Here is a 17,323-nt window from a genome sequence, read left to right as displayed (position 1 = left end):
CACTGTTATCACCGTAACAATGTAGCCTAATGATAAGACAACAGCATTGCAATTAAGAGAAAGACTGCATAAAGTGAACCAAGAAACTAACTTGACAACACCTCCCAGATTTCTGGCAACAAGGACATGAGTGTTACAGGGATGATCCAGACGAAGAGAAGACAACTTATTTGAACAGCAGAAGTAAAAATCCCAGACCTTAAAAGACACAGTGCTTAGCCATAAAGTCATACATTTACAGCACAACAGTACTAACAAACAAAATATTTTTGAAACTTTATCACTCTTGTCATCTTTGACAGGACATATCACTATGAGCAGGTCAACAGGGCCTGCTTCCCTTGCCAGCATCCTGAATGTTTGAATCAGGTTTCTAAGAGTTCCGTATCTACCAGTTGCAAGTGTGAGAACAGCTCAGCGTGTCCCAGTGGAACAGTCTAAGATTTGAGTTCAGTAGGAAGCAGAGCTTGAAATAAGATCTAAGCCTCTCAAATATCAGTCTGATATTTGAGATGATTAGCGTCTCAAATATCAGTCCAACACTAATGATCAATCTCAAAAGTATCTGGAGGCTGCTCAAAATTTCACCTGAATTATGAGTTACTTCCCTATGACACATCTCTTCCTTGGTGTGATCTACTTGATGCACTCATATAATTGTCAGAGACACCATTTTCAGCAATGGTCCATGAGTTCAGTCTTCTCCATGTTGAGGGGCCATTTTTATCTTATGCTACTTATTGAATTTGCTATGGTTGTTTTGTCAGAATCCAAATCCAAAGTTATGATGTTGAGGAAATTTAAGCTGGTAATATAATTTTTTTCCCACTAAGGATTACATGTCTCTCAAATTTGTCCCTGTGTCTCCACACTGGCTCTTCAGAGCCTCCAAGAATCTCGGTTTCAGAGCTTCCATTATCTCTCACCTATATCACTTCAATAGTCTAAATATTCTCCTGGTCTTCTGTCTCATGCCCCTGTTACTTTCTCCGAAGTGCAGCCGGATCAATGTTTCTAAAATATAAATCTCATCATGCTTAAAATACTTCAAGAATCTCCCATGCACACCTTTTAACACTGAACACTTTGGGGTGGTGTTCTGTAATAGAGTCTAACTCCATTTTTTGGTGTTGGACTTCTAATAAGTTTTAAGCCTCATCCCTCCCTCTTCTCCTTCTGCTTCTATCTGGTCAATTTTATAAGAAAGCCTGGGTGCTACCTCCTTCGGTGATATAAGATTCAATCCATGTAAGCCCCTATCCACATGTGAGAATCTTTACACCAGTCCTGCATTCTAACCACAATGAAAACCCCAAGCAGGTCTCCTTACCTTGGTCTCTCAAGCCATTTTTGGACCAGCTTGGGAAGCCTTCTCTGTTCTCCCTCAGAAGTCTCATTATATCATTAATAAACATTTTCATACCCATTTGGTGTGTGTGGAATCATCAGTCTTGACATCTGAACCACATTTTGGTTGGGGGGTCCATCCTACTTATCAGCGTGACTACAACATATACCAGGCTTTTCTATCTAGTGCTAGCCTACTTTTCTACATTTTCATTCAGCAAATACTTATTGAGGACCTCCTATATGTCATGTACTCTCTAGGCATTTGGGAGATGGTAGAAAACAACATAAATAAGATGTTGTATTCTAGCACAGTGAAACAAATAATAAGTAAACAAATTAATAAATGAATCTATGTGGTGATAATTGTTATATCAATATTAAAAAAGAGGGTGATGTGGGCTTCCCTGGTGGCGCAGTGGTTGAGAATCTGCCTGCCAATGCAGGGGACACGGGTTCGAGCCCTGGTCTGGGAAGATCCCACATGCCGCGGAGCAACTGGGCCCGTGAGCCACAATTACTGAGCCTGCGCATCTGGAGCCTGTGCTCCGCAACAAGAGAGGCCGCGATAGTGAGAGGCCCGCGCACCGCGATGAAGAGTGGCCCCCGCTTGCCACAACTAGAGAAAGCCCTCACACAGAAACGAAGACCCAACACAGCCATAAAGAAATAAATTAATTAATTAAAAAAAAAAAAGAGGGTGATGTGACATAATCTGGGCAGATAGTATTAGATTGAATTGTTAGATAAGGATTCATTGAGAAGGTGATGAGACCTGAACACTATGAGCAAGAAATTCTCACCCATACAAATATTTAGGATAAAGTCATTCCAGGGAAGGAAAATAATAAGTATAAAGTCCCTATGGTGTGAAAGAAAGGATATGTTGTGTTTTAGAAATAGAGTAAAGGCCATGTATTCTGAACATAGTGAACATGGGAAAGAAAAACAAGAGGAAGGGACTAGATCACAGAGTCTGGCAGGTCATGTCAAGGAATATGAATTTTATTCTAAGTTCAGTGGAAAGCCAATGAAGGGTTTGAGCATGATCTGATTTGCTTTTTAACCAATAATCCTGGCTGCTGAGAGGAGAATAAATTGCACTGAGCAAGAGTGGAGACAGAGAACAATTAGTGTGCTAAGGAAAATAACTCAGGTAAGAGATGATGGAGGTTTGGACAACAGTAATAGTATTAGGGAAGAGAAGTGGATGGATTTTGAATATATTTAGCAAGTAGAATAAAGAAGGATTACTATTTTATTGATAAAGGTGGAAGGCATCCTTTCTCTGGGCATACGGAACATCATGCAGTTCCTGAACACCCCTCTTCTACGGTTTATACTTGATATGCCCTGTAAAGGTTACACGGCTGTGCTGAGAACCCTTACTTGCCTGGCCCTATCATGTTGGGCTCACACAGAAGCCTGTGAATACTTTTATCACAGCACTTATCAGGACATATTGTAATTGTTGTTTCCCTCTCTCTAAATAGGAGGTTAACCCAGTGGTGAACACAGTGCTTGACAGTGTCGGCATTTAATAAATCTCTGTCGAATAAATAAGTGAGAGCATGCCTTATGAGCCACTGCAATGGAGGGCTATATATAAGGCCTTTGAGCCTTGCACCAGCCCTATAACATTTGATGAGTATTGCCAAAGGCCTGGGACCCCTCTGGAGGATTTCTTTTCATTACTTCAGGAATTCTCAAGAAGAATGATCAGAACATCTTAAATGGTAATGATCTGGAAAATGGAAAGGGGCTTACAAATTGGAAAATGAAAATAGTAACCTCAGATGCTACAAAATTAGCTGAAAAGGCAAACTAATCAGAGGGAGGAAAGCAAGTCATCCCAAGAGAAAAATTAAATTCATCTGAGTACAGGTCAAGTCCTATTTTTTAATACACTAATCTTGCAGAGTTTTTTTTCATTTCCAAAAATTACTTTTTAAACTCTGACTGATGTCCTATTATTTCAAGGTGTATTTTATACTACAAGAGTCCCATAGGAAAAAGAAACAGATTTTTGAATAGTATGGTAATGGAAAGTTACATAGAACTGGTAAATATTTCTGATTCAGGTCTTACCTTTGCCTTGCTCTGTTGAGTAAGTGGGTCTCTGGGACTCAATCTCCTCATGCATCAAAGAAAAATAATATAGAAGTAATATTTTACATTCTTTCCAACTCTAATATTCCATAGATTTTAGATGTTCATTGTTTTAGAATTTGTCTTATTGGTTTGGTGATACTGCAATAAGGAGCAGAGAACCATAATTCCACTTAAAATATATATAAAATATTGGTATAAATATAGTAAGTATAGAAATGTAATAATTGGATTTCTGGTGAGAACATAGACATTGAGATATGTATCAGCTGAATAGTCGCTGTTCTTTGCATGAATGTTACCTTGAATTTGTGACTAACATTTTTACAGTTTACAAAGTGCATCCATATCCATCATTTAAGTATATTATCAAAACCAACACCATACATAAAAATAAACTCAAAATGGATTAAAGACCTAAATGTAAGGACAGACACTATAAAACTCTTAGAGGAAAACATAGGAAGAACACTCTATGACATAAATCACAGCAAGATCCTTTTTGACCCACCTCCTAGAGAAATGGAAATAAAAACAAAAATAAACAAATGGGACCTAATGAAACTTAAAAGCTTTTGCACAGCAAAGGAAACCATAAACAAGATGAAAAGACAACCCTCAGAATGGGAGAAAATATTTGCAAATGAAGCAACAGACAAAGGATTAATCTCTAAAATATACAAGCAGCTCATGCAGCTTAATATCAAAAAAACAAACAACCCAATCCAAAAACGGGCAGAAGACCTAATAGACATTTCTCAAAGAAGATATACAGATTGCCAACGAACACATGAAAGGATGCTCAACACCACTAATCATTAGAAAAATGCAAATCAAAACCACAGTGAGGTATCACCTCACACCAGTCAGAATGGCCATCATCAAAAAATCTACAAACATAAATGCTGGAGAGGGTGTGGAGAAAAGGCAACCCTCTTGCACTGTTAGTGGGAATGTAAATTGATACTGCCACTATGGAGAACAGTATGGAGGTTCCTTAAAAAACTAAAAATAGAACTACCATACAACCCAGCAATCCCACTACTGGGCTCTCCCTGGTCGGAGAGCTAAGATCTTACCACATGCCTCGCAGCCAAAAAACCAAAACATAAAACAGAAGCAATATTGTAACAAATTCAAAAAAGACTTAAGAAAAAAAGAAATTCAAATAAGAAAACAGAATGAATGTGTTCTGTATAGCCCTAACAGAATGTGACCTAATGCTTATGTTGATGGTGTGTAAACGAGGGTCTAAGAGTTGAAAAGAGTAATAGTGTTTGCCCCATGCAGTTGTAGGAGGCTTATTGCACATAGCAAAGCTAAAAATAAGGATCTTACCTGAAATAATGGAAAGAGGTAGTTGTCTTTTGTCTTGGGATATAAGAAATATAGGTACAAAGAGTAAAAGTATAATGATATATTTTCCAGGACAAGTATGCATAACACATGCAACTAAAAGAAAAAGTAGCTTTTGGATTTTGATGACACCAATTAATACCATATGGTTAACATGTTTAATTTCAATATTTCTCCTTTCCCCTTGGATGAAGGAACCATATATCCTCTTTCCAATGCCTTAACCCATTCCCAAGCCCAGCACAGTGCTTTGTTGCTAGTGAGAATTCCTCACTAGATGTATATTGAGTATTGCCATGTTCTGTTCTTTCTCATCATTAAATCTGTTTATCAGCACATGCACACAAAATTAGAAAGAAACAACAACAAAAGGATTCCTACCTGGTTTTCTTCCCAGGAAAAAGAAATGACACTAATGAGATATTTTTCAAGGGTAAAAATTAACTGGCAAAAAGTCTCTTCTGTGTCTCTCTAGGCACAGTATAGTTATCAGTCCTGAGAGGAATGACACTCAGTTTTGTGTAGATGGTGGAGTCTGAAATCACAACTGTTGACAAGTTTGGGGAAATTAGATGCTTACGAGCAGACTTCACTTTTCGACCCACAAATGTAAGCTAGGTGGGAGATGGTGAATGAAATCTTTCAAGGTGGGAAAGTTATACCATAGACTAAGGTGAGCTTAGCAATTTATACCTGTTTAGGAAGAGTCACTTTCATTTCAACCATCAGATTCATGTGCAAAAAATAAGTTTATATTCCAGTGGTAGTCAGAGATGGCATTCACAAGTACAACCTACCCCTGTGGATGTTCCTGAGCAGTCAGCTGCATGTGCATGAGTGTATACACACACACACACACACACACACACACGCTCACACATACGCAAATTATGTATTGAAATACGTGCTTTGTTTTTGGTGAGAAAATTTATAGCTTCTGTTGGATTCTCAAAGGGCTGTCACCCATATAAAGAGCTGTTATTCCTCCATGTTTTTTTCCCACTTAATAAGATATATGAAAATTCAAGTAAATGATAGTTGACATAATGAATGGGATAACCTTGAATAAGTTTAAATTTTAAATATTTCACTCATATGAAGTTTTAGCTATTCCTCATAAAAGACCTCAAAGTTGATTGTTAGCCACCAGTTTGTAGCTACTAGGTTGAGAATCCCTGCTCTAGGAAGCTACACAGAATCAGAGAAGCACAGACTTTCAGAGTTGGCTTCCAGAATTCATTTATTATAAGTGATTTTCAAATTCATTTTCTGTAAAAAACACAGTGCAACACTCTTCTCAAATAAAATATGCAAAAATCCCAAATGTATAAAACACGCAGAAAAGAAACCGCTTTGACTGAAGTCTGTGACCTTGGATTGTTCCTGTTCAGCCTCCGCCCCACTCTCCACAGCACAGCTAGAGAAGCTCGCAAAGTTTTATTTCCTTTATAGTCAGTTATTTTCTACGTTCTCTGTTGTAATTATTTCAGTGTTTTGCTAGTGAATTTCAAAGTATGAATTACGTCATGTAGCTTCTTATGAAAGAGTTAGAAACTGAAGGTCTTGGTTGACTCCCTGTTAAGTTTTGCTCACGTTGATCTGAATGCACTCGTGGAGTCAGGTGAATTTGAGATGGAACAATGACTGTCATTCATTAGCTGTGTGATCTTAGGCAAGTCCCAGAACCGCTTTATGCTTCAGTTTCCTTATCTGCGAATTGTGATAAAAATTAAAGTAATTATGGTGATGATGATACTAATGCCAATGATGATAATAACAATGATGGTGATAATGGTAATACATACCCACAGGGTTGCCATGAGGTTTAAATGAAAGAGTGCTCATGAAGGTCATTTTCTTAATAACCTAAATCCACTCCTGATAACCCTGCCTCTAGCTGAAAACTATTAAATATAAATACAGTTCTATTAATTTTAATGGGAAACTTATGATGCTTTTGGTCCCAACCTAAGGCAATTTTCAAAAAGAGAAGAATATATCAATTGCATAATGAAAAAAAGTAATAAACAACTATTCGGAAGTAAATTAACATGATTTGTAGGTAAAATTTAATGTAACAAAGATTTTCTTTCTCACTGAAGGAGTAAGGGAAAGGTGAAGGGAAAGGTAATAGATAGTTGTAAAAGAAAGTGCAAAGAGTTGTTCATTATATTTGTTTGTTTATTTATATTTCGGCTTTATTGAAGTATAATTGACATACAATATAGTAAGAAATGTGAAGTGCACATTGTGATGATTTGATATACATCTTGAAAGGATTCCCCCATCTAGTTAATTAACATATGCTTCACCTCACATATTTCTCTTTTCTCTTTTTCTTTTGGTGAGAATATTTAACTTACACTCTCAGTAAATTTCAATTATACAATACAGTGTTATCAACTATACTCACGTGTTTTACATTAGATCCTCAGTCCTTAGTCATCCTATAGCTGAAAGTTTGTACCCTTTTATCAATCTCTCACTATTTCCCCCACTCCTCAGCCCCTGACAACCACTTTACTGTGTTTTTATGAGTTTGACATTTTTTTTAAAGATTCCACACATAAGCGATACCATGTAGTATTTTGTCTTTCTCTGTCTGGCTTATTTCATTTAGCATAATGTCCTCAAATTCCATCCATGTTGTTGCAAGTGGCAGGATTTCCTTCTTTCTCATGGCTGAGTTATATTTATATATAACTAAATATATATAAATAATATAAATATGTAGATAGATGCACAGATACATAGATATATATAGATATATACCTCATATCTTCTTTATCCATTCATCCATTGATGCACACTTAGGTTGGTTCTGTAACTTGGCTATTGTGAATAATGCTGCAATGAACATGGGGGTTCAGATATCTCTTCAATATCCTGTTTTCATTTCCTTTGGAGATATATATACCTCCAAATACATTATTTTAAAACTATTTTCTTCAACAAATTTTTAGCCTTTTGGGGCTTTTGGTGATTTTGCCCTCAAGCTACACTTAAGTTTATAGCACAATAGCAAACCCTTTTATAAAAAATAAAAGCTGCAACAATGGTACTTTGAAACACATGAGAACAACATACATGTAGAGAAAACTGAAGAGTCTTAGTGCCTTGTCATTACACTTGCTGGGCATTTATATGCAAAGAAAACCCATTTAAGTTTATTCAAAATGTAACTCATCAAATTTATTCCTTACAATATTCTCTAACTGGAAACTTTGGTTCAAGTAAATTGGTGAATATGTCTTTGCCTGAAGCCATAATGTTGAAGTATTACCTTCTTTCTATACTGTATTTATTTAATGTGTTTTGGGGAAAAAAATCATCATACAGAAAAAAAAGAGAGTCAATGTCCAAATAGCCATATCACTTATCAGGATGGTGCTTATTCTTTAACTGAGCTGTCATCATGTGCGGTAAAGTCTGTATTTCACACAGTTCCAGGCACCAGAGTAGGAAATCAACAAATCTAATTGTCTCCTTCTTCAGCACTCTTTCCCTTTCTCTTTTTCCTCCTATATTCCTTCCAGCTCTAGCTACTCCGTTTAAAACTTCAGCTTCACAGAATAACTCAAACAGGACCTGCAGTTTCCATGAACTGCAAAACCATGTCTCAAAACCATGCAAAACAATGTCTCCCTTTCATCTCTGGGAAAACTCCATCTGACTTCAAATCTGCATCTAGGCTGTGTCTTTTCCCTAAGAATATTGAAATATTTCATAGGCATGTCATGTTGTTTTTCAGCATCCCTGTGAGGTATAGTGATACATATATACTATTTTTCAGATGAATAATCCCAGCAAGGTAAAGTGAACTGTCCAGATTTACAAAAGCTCAATTCCAGCAGTGTCACTGCCCATCTCTATTACCTTGTTTTCTCATTTATGCTTTCCTCAAAATGAGCACATTGACTAAAGACAGCAGAAGTTCAAACAAACATATCTTTCCCCATAGTATTCTCAGCCTCAGAAGATAAAATTACTAGAAACATCGGTTTGATATTCTCCCATTAGAAACACAACTTATTGCTCATTCTACCTTCTGGTCATAACGTATTCACAGACTCACATAAGCAAGTATCCATACCTAGAGGCTGTTCACCTTTTGCCAACTCTACACAGCTATCCCTAGTAGTGGCTCACTGCTGCTATTGTATTGGATGTGGTGGATGGAGGAGTCCTAAAGGGCTCAGGAATTATAGTTTGAAACACATTGTAGCAGCCATAAGTATATGCTTTGAAGACTTCAACTTCAGGGTGCATAACTGACTCACAAGGGCCCCAGCCCTGCACTCTGAAATCCATGATTCCCATGGCTGGTCCCAGCCAATGATGGAGCACAGCGTGGTTCCTATGGCAGGTTTGTTACTGGGAGACATGCCTGATATGATGGCAAACTTTCCTCAGATTGCAGAAAACTCTAGGATGCTTCCATTCCACCTGTCCTTCTTTCCTTCCCTCTCTTCTTCACTTTGGGGCAGACTTCCATCCCGGTGTATTGGCTCTCCCAGTCTTATTTGTGTGAAAGAAGAAATAAATCCAGACTTGAATAAGGAGAGACTTATTCAAAAAAGACTATTGCAATAAGGGAGAAGGAACTATTGAAATAAGGAGAGTTTTCTGACCATGAGATTTACAGGGTCAGGCAAAAAAAGGGCTTTAAAAAAAAATTTTTTTTTAAGGGAGAGCAGTAAGTAAAGCTAGAAAGAACCATTTATGGGCATGTGGAAGGAGTAAATGGTGTGATCAGACAATTAATCAGGAAATATTTCCCCCTGAAATCAGCTGATTCTTGGAGGGGGTTCTGAGAAAGGGGTCTTTCTGCATTCCAGTGCTCAGTGGTGAGCCAAAGTTCAGGGACTGGGGGAAGGCTGACTCAAGTATGGTTAAGTCAAGTTAATAGGCATTTTATCCAGTTGGACAGTGGTGCCAGTAATTTAGGTGACAAAGAAATTGTACTCTGTCTGGTTTTGTCATAAATAAACAAGCGGTTCATCTACCAGTCTTGTCTAAGTCAAGGATGTGTTTTTTTGCAGGAAGCCATTTCTTGGAACACAAAAGGGGGGTGGGTTTCTTAACCATTACAGTTTTCCAGGAGCACGGAGCTCAGCTAAAGTTCAACACTGTCACTTGGCTTCCTGCCCATTTTGTATCAGGTTTTTCACCAAATAAAAATTCTTGTACATTTAATCCTATCTTGCTGTCTGCTTCTTGGAGAACCTGGGCTAACACATGTTTCTTATATGCCTTTTCTTACCTTTCCCATTAGTGTAACACTCTTTATACCAGTGGTTCTCAAATTTTATTATGTGTAGAAGTGATATGTAAATCTTGCTACAATGTAGATTCCTAAGGACCAGTACACAAAGATTTCCTGGATCTGGGGTGGAGCAAGGGATTAAACATGCAGGTTAATTAATTGGGAGAGGTCTTCAAACCACAAATTGAATAATACTGCTGTAATCAGTCTATGCAATGTAGGAAAGTTTATATAATTATATGAATTTATATGTTGATAAAGCTTTATGTAATTTTCGTGTCCCACAGGAATGTCTATTTGATACATTTCCTTGATTGTGGCTATTTTGGCCTTGCTGCTCCATGGAAATTCTTTTGGATGCAGCTCTATTAGTACTGTGGAAATAATGTAACATTATGTAACTGGCCTTGAGTTTGCTGTGTTCTCATTCAGGGGAAGAGTTTCATGAATGAAAAAGTTTCTCAGCCTCTGTTAATCATAATATGAATTGCACAGATTATTCCCTACACCTCTGAGAATATTTCAGTACAGTAAATGAAGGGCTGGGACTTCCCTGGTGGCGCAGTGGTTAAGAATCTGCCTGCCGATGCAGGGGAAACGGGTTCGATCCCTGGTCCGGGAAGATCCCACATGCCGCGGAGCAGCTAAGCCTGTACGCCACAACTACTGAGCCTGTGCTCTATAGTCCGCAAGCCACAACTGCTGAGTCCACGCACCACAACTACTGAAGCCCACGCACCTAGAGCCTGTGTTCCACAACAAGAGAAGCCACCTCAATGAGAAGCCCGCGCACTGCAACGAAGAGTAGCCCCTGCTCACCGCAACTAGAGAAAGGCCGTGTGCAGCAACGAAGACCCAATGCAGCCAAAAAATAAAATAAATAAATTTTTTTAAAAATGAAGGGCCATCCATTCTACACTCTAGAAATTTATATTATGATTAGTTTAGCTCATGATAGTGAAGAATTTAATAGTTATATGCCAAATTTAATGAGTTTGTGGGGTAAAAATGTTTCTCTTTGTGGGTTAGGTAAATCTGTTCAATGCTAATTCAAGAAACCCAAGTATTCAGATCAAGATATGTTCCAGCAACAACGTGAAATGAGTCATACACTTATCATGGAGGTGGGAAGGCATTAGATTAAGAGCCAAAGACATTAAATCTATAAGAGTCAGCTACTCCACAAAAAAATAAGGAAAACAGTGATCACAGTTTATGAGTAAGCATAGTTATGCTCTTTAACACTTAGCATCAATTCTGGAATGGCATAAATAGTGACTGTTTGGGGATTCTCAAAACTTTTGCGCTTCTCATGATGTGACCTAGGACACTTAAGGAATAAGTGCAATGCTAAGGTCAAACAAAATCAAATATAAACAAACAAACATTTTCATGTGCATATTTACATATATTTTAAACTATTAACCTGGATCCTCTTTAAAATTACGGAGAAATTAATTAATGATGATTTACTTCTCATTGATCCTACTATCAAAATTTACCTCTGATATAATTGTAAATACCAAATAATACCCAGAAGTATGTTGGCATGTGCAAATCTATCCACTTGAAACTCATAAATAATAAGGCAATTCTTCTGTCTTTTCTTGATTTCCTCAGACAACTTGGAGCTTCCCAGAAGTGCAACTAGCACTGGACATCAGTGAAGCTCACTGTTTAAAACTTGATTAAAGGAGTAGGTCTATTGTTTTAGGCTGATCACCTCTGAGGTTTTAGCCTGTTTTTGGGGTATCCATCTAAATAAAAAGATTTCCTGACTTAGGTCATTACTTCTCTAATGGTTGACCCATCCTAGGAATGCCCACCAGCCACCTTCATACTTTCATACCTTTTGATGTAAAACTAAAGAGAATAGAGTAGATGATAGTCATTCCCGGGTAGGACTGGGAAATTGCCTTCCTGCCTTAGTTTCCTTTCATATTCTCAGCCATCATGAGAATACTAAGAAACCTCTTATGAGACTTTTGGAATGACACATGTATCTTCACATGCCCTTTGAAACTCCTAGAGAACAGAGTAGGTGCTGTCTTACCCCCAAGAAAATCTTATTCTTGGATAGTCTCTTCTGAAATTTGTGAACATCTTAGGTGTTCCAGTTTTCCCTTATTTTGCTTATATCCTCAGTATTATCTTGACGTCCTTTCACCTCTATTTAAACTGTAAAAATAAACAAATAAACAAAAAATAAATGATGATTGATTCCCAGGTGGAAATCTTGCCCTTTGTCCTACAATGACCTTTTAAATCTTTACTTGTCATTGCAGGAGCCATTGGCTGCCTGTCTAACAGTCAATCTAGAGTTGCATATGGCTGAGAGCCTTTCCTGACATAGGACTATCACCATTATCCCAACATCACTAATTTTCCTTTCTTCTTAAAACTCCTGGGTAGGAATGTTGCTTTAAGTTTTTCTGCTTTGAAATCTTGACATGTCAGAGGAATGCATGCATATCTATGGGCCTCCATACAATGTTAGGCAACTGTCATCTGAGAATATTGTGTGTATTTCAGTTTTAATTTTGCAAGAAGGATACTGGGTAATTGCTACTCCTAGAAACTCCTCCTTTATTAGAATCATCTTCCTTGAGATATAAATTCATCTCAGGGAATACCATAGAACCTAGAGTTATTGATTGTTTCAGCTTGTTTCTGCTGATATTCTTTTTTTTAAATTAATTTTTATTGGAGTATAGTTGATTTACAATGTTGTGTTAGTTTCAGGTGTACAGCAATGTGAATCAGTTATACATATACATATATCCACTCTTTTTTAGATTCTATTCCCATATAGGTCATTACAGAGTATCGAGCACAGTTCCCTGTGCTATACAGTAGGTTCTTATTAGTTATCTATTTTATATATAGTAGTGGGTATATGTCAATCCCAGTCTCCCAATTTATCCCTCCCCCTCCTTACACCCTGGTAACCATAAGTTTGTTTTCTACATCTGTAACTCTATTTCTGTTTTGTAGATAAGTTCATTTGTACCCTTTTTTTAGAGTCCACGTATAAGCGGTATCATGATATTTGCCTTTCTCTGTCTGACTTACTTCACTCAGTATGACAATATCTGGGTCCATCCATGTTGCTGTAAATAGCATTATTTCATTCTTTTTTATGGCTGAGTAATATTCCATTGTATATATGTACACATCTTCTTTATCCATTCCTCCATTGATGGACATTTAGGTTGCCTCCATGTCCTGGCTATTGTAAATAGTGCTGCAATGAACATTGGGATGCATGTATCTTTTCAAATTATGGTTTTCTCTGGATATATGCCCAGGGGTGGGATTACTGGATCATATGGTACCTCTATTTTTATTTTTTTAAGGAACCGCCATTGAAGTTTTGATTTTCATTTCTCTAATAATTAGTGATGTTGAGCATCTTTTCATGTGCTTTTTGGCCATCTGTATGTCTTCTTTGGAGAAATGTCTATTTAGATCTTCCAACTAGTTTTGGATTGACTTGTTTGTTTCTTTGATATTGAACTGCATGAGCTGTTTGTATATGTTGGAGATTAATCCTTTGTCAGTTGCTTCATTTGCAAATATTTCTCCCATTCTGAGTGTTGTCTTTTCATTTTGTTTATAGTTTCCTTTACTGCGCAAAAGCTTTTAAGTTTCATTAGGTCCCATTTGTTTATTTTTGTTTTTATTTTCATTACTCTAGGAGGTGGATTGAAAATAGACCTTGCTGCACTTTATGTTAGACAGTGTTCTGCCTATGTTTTCCACAGAGATTTTTATAGTATCTGGCCTTACATTTAGGTCCTTAATCCATTTTGAGTTTATCTTTGTGTATAGTGTCAGGGAGTATTCTAATTTCATTCTTTTACATGCAGCTGTCCAGTTTTCCAGCAGCACTTATTGAAGAGACTGTCTTTTCTCCATTGTATATCCTTGCCTCCTTTATCATAGATTAGTTGACCATAGGTGTATGGGTTTATCTCTGGACTTTCTATCCTGTTCCATTGATCTATATTTCTGTTTTTGTGCCAGTACCATACTGTTTTGATGACTGTAGCTTTGCAGTATAGTCTGAAGTCAGGAAGCCTGGTTCTTCTAGCTCTGTTTTTCTTTCCCAAGATTGCTTTGGCTATTCGGAGTCTTTTGTGTTTCCACACAAATTGTGAAATTTCTTTTTCTGGTTCTGTGAAAAATGGCATTGGTAATTTAATAGAGATTGCATTGAATATGTAGATTGCTTTGGGTAGTATAGTCATTTTCACAACACTGATTCTGCTAATCCAAGAACATGGTATATCCATCTGTTTGTGTCATCTTTTATTTCTTTCATCAGTATCTTATAGTTTTCTGAGTACAGGTCTTTTGTCTCCTTAGGTAGGTTTATTCCTAGGTATTTTATTTTTTTTTGATGTGATGGTAAATGGGTTTTTTCTACTGATATTCTTAACTGTTATGGGAGTGTCCCTATGGCTACTGTATATTATCCCATTTAAATCTCCTTAGAGCAATGGGATATATTTTACTTTGAGGTTTACTTCATAATTAGGTTAATCCCCTATGAGATCCTTGCTCATTATGGGAGTGACCATCAGCACCATGACTCCCAAGGGTCATTCTATTTTACTCAATTTGAAAAAAGGGTTGTAAGAAAATGTAACCATTTTCCTACCCAATTTACTAATTTGTAAAAGTATCAAAAAAAGTTTGTAAATGGAATGATCACAACTGAATACTGAATTAGCATTCTAAAGGACAAAGGATGAAATATCTGAAAGTCAAATCGAAAGGGAGAAATGAAAACACATACTCAATACAAAAAGTAGCTGACAACTCTTCTCTCTTTTTAATCTTGATGTGATTTTTATCTTAAGGACATTATTTCTTCCCCTGCATTAGTATATTGACCATGTCCATTCCTCCCTTCCCCAGACCCTTTCCCATAGGTTTCAACAATTTGAATTCAACGGGAGATATGCTGATGTCTTTGTATTTGTTCATTTCCACATACACCCTGGACTCCACACATGAGTATGACTATTACTTCCTCTGCATGCTTCTAATGCTGCATCTTCAACATTTCTTCTCTCACCTTTACCAAAATAAGATTTTTATTTTGTAGAACACGATCTTACTTTGGATTTACAGCATCATCTTTTTCAAAAGAATATTAAGACTGTGTGGTGCACTATAGCTAGATTCTCCATTGCACTGAGGGAGGAACCTGAAGACAAAACCAACTGTATTTAGGAGTTTTCAACTTTTCTACTTTTATCAGTTCATGTTATATAAAAGAGAATAAATGGCACTTTAATTACACTCTCAGATGATACTAAATTGGGAATGTTGCAAACTACAGGAAAGAGAGAGGAATGACACTACAAGGACTAAAGGGGTTTAGCTATGTGGGTAGGTAGAACCAAGAGAGCACAAATCACCCCAGAAAACGTTCCAAGTAATTTAAAACTACCCTGTGCACGGCACATATGTATATATGTGGGTTTCTGTGTGCACTTGTTCTATTACACTATTTAAGTTTAAACACATACAGTTTCATGGAGCAAAGGCAAGCCAGGACAGCCATAATAATCTAGGGTACCTACTGCTTCCTCTCTGCAGTGATTTGGCCTTGGTATTAGCCTGTATCAAATAAGAAATTCTGTTTTTTTATTTATAAAATGAGCTTGCATAAAATTTATGAGCCCTCCAGCTTTCAAAGGTACATGAATAAATGTTTGAGTCATGGTTTTTATGGCAACTAGATTATAGAACATGGAGCCATTTGAAAATAAATAAAATATTAACTAAATTGTCTCCTGTTGCTCTTATTCTTCAAGTGAGTGCCCCTTATGACTTCTCTACATCATCCCACCTTTCATCAGAAATTAACTTTGTTCAGGCTCAAGCCACACTGATGACTTCCGCCAAAAGGCTCACAAATATTTTGACCTCATGATACCTATGGAATGGAGGGCATTCTTAGGCATTATTTGGGGAAAAAAGAGGGTACCAAAGCCAATATCCACAAGTTGACCTAAGGATGATCTGCCTAATTGTAGAAAATTGAGCTGAACCCTGGGGAATTTGATCATTATAAATTTAGGAAATAGGAAATACCAAGAGGCCAATTACTTGAAACTGATGAGCTCCAAGTGCTTAGAAATAAGCAGAGTTTCTAGGACAGTAAATTCACTGACAGACTGATTCACCTGCCCCAGGATGTACCTACAGTACATTCGATACCTACATCTTCCTCTGAGTCACTGCCTGATGAGGTTAGGACAGATTAGGCTAGGAATCAACAGACTAGAAGGGGACGTGCTGGCTGGACTTGTGTATCTAAAAGCAAGGGTGTGAGAGGTTCTGATATACCAGAAAATGAAATCTTTGTGACTGAGCTGTGTTTGCAGATGGGACGTTGTCTGCGAAAAGGTACTTGAGTCTTGTGGAACAAAATAGTTTGGGTTTTGCCCTTTCTCTTACTAAGTGGTCTGTAGGAAAGCCTACTCAGAAGGAGCTACCAATTTCCTCTAGTCCAGGGGATGGCCAGTAATTACTGCTGCCTCCTAGGGGCTGTAGGAACTTTGACATCTGTAATATAGGGCTGACAGGGGTCTTCAGAACTGAGGACTTTGCAGGTCTCTATGCCCATTGCTCCCAGTAGTTGGCATTTCATATCTTTCACAGGCTGAGAGCATGAAGAAAGGAACCAGATATAAGCAGCCTTCTCTTTTGTGTGTTATTTTTTGCCTTTCTCCCACAAGTAGGCTCTTATTTTTGCTAAAATCACTGTGGGTTGAGTCCATCATCTCAGGAATTATTGGTTCTTTCAATCCCTTTATAGTCTATCATGGAGTAGCCCATCTTGAGGTTGTCCTGGCCTTAAAAGTGTTTTGGGCATATCAAACCTCTCTGTTTCCATTGTCTTACTGTATCTTTGAACATTGCCATCTGTCTATGACCAATAGAGAGAGGAGTGAATAAATGCATCCATATTAGCTTATCAGTCTGTAACATTTTTCAAAGCAGGTGTAAAATAGGAGGATGTGATGATGGTGATGGTGATCATGATGATCACATGATGACAGGTACTTCTTACTGGCTACATATTATGTGTGAGACACATCTTCATTGAAAACCCACTTACTTAAATACTAGGAAGTAATACTATTGTTTCTTCCATTTTACAGATGAGGAAACTAATTCGATTCAAAGAAATTAGCCAAATTTTTCAAGATCACACCTTTTTATTTG

This window comes from Eubalaena glacialis, chromosome 10, assembly GCF_028564815.1.
Source record: "Eubalaena glacialis isolate mEubGla1 chromosome 10, mEubGla1.1.hap2.+ XY, whole genome shotgun sequence".
Taxonomy (NCBI): domain Eukaryota; kingdom Metazoa; phylum Chordata; class Mammalia; order Artiodactyla; family Balaenidae; genus Eubalaena; species Eubalaena glacialis.
Note: the sequence above shows the minus strand (reverse complement) of the source record.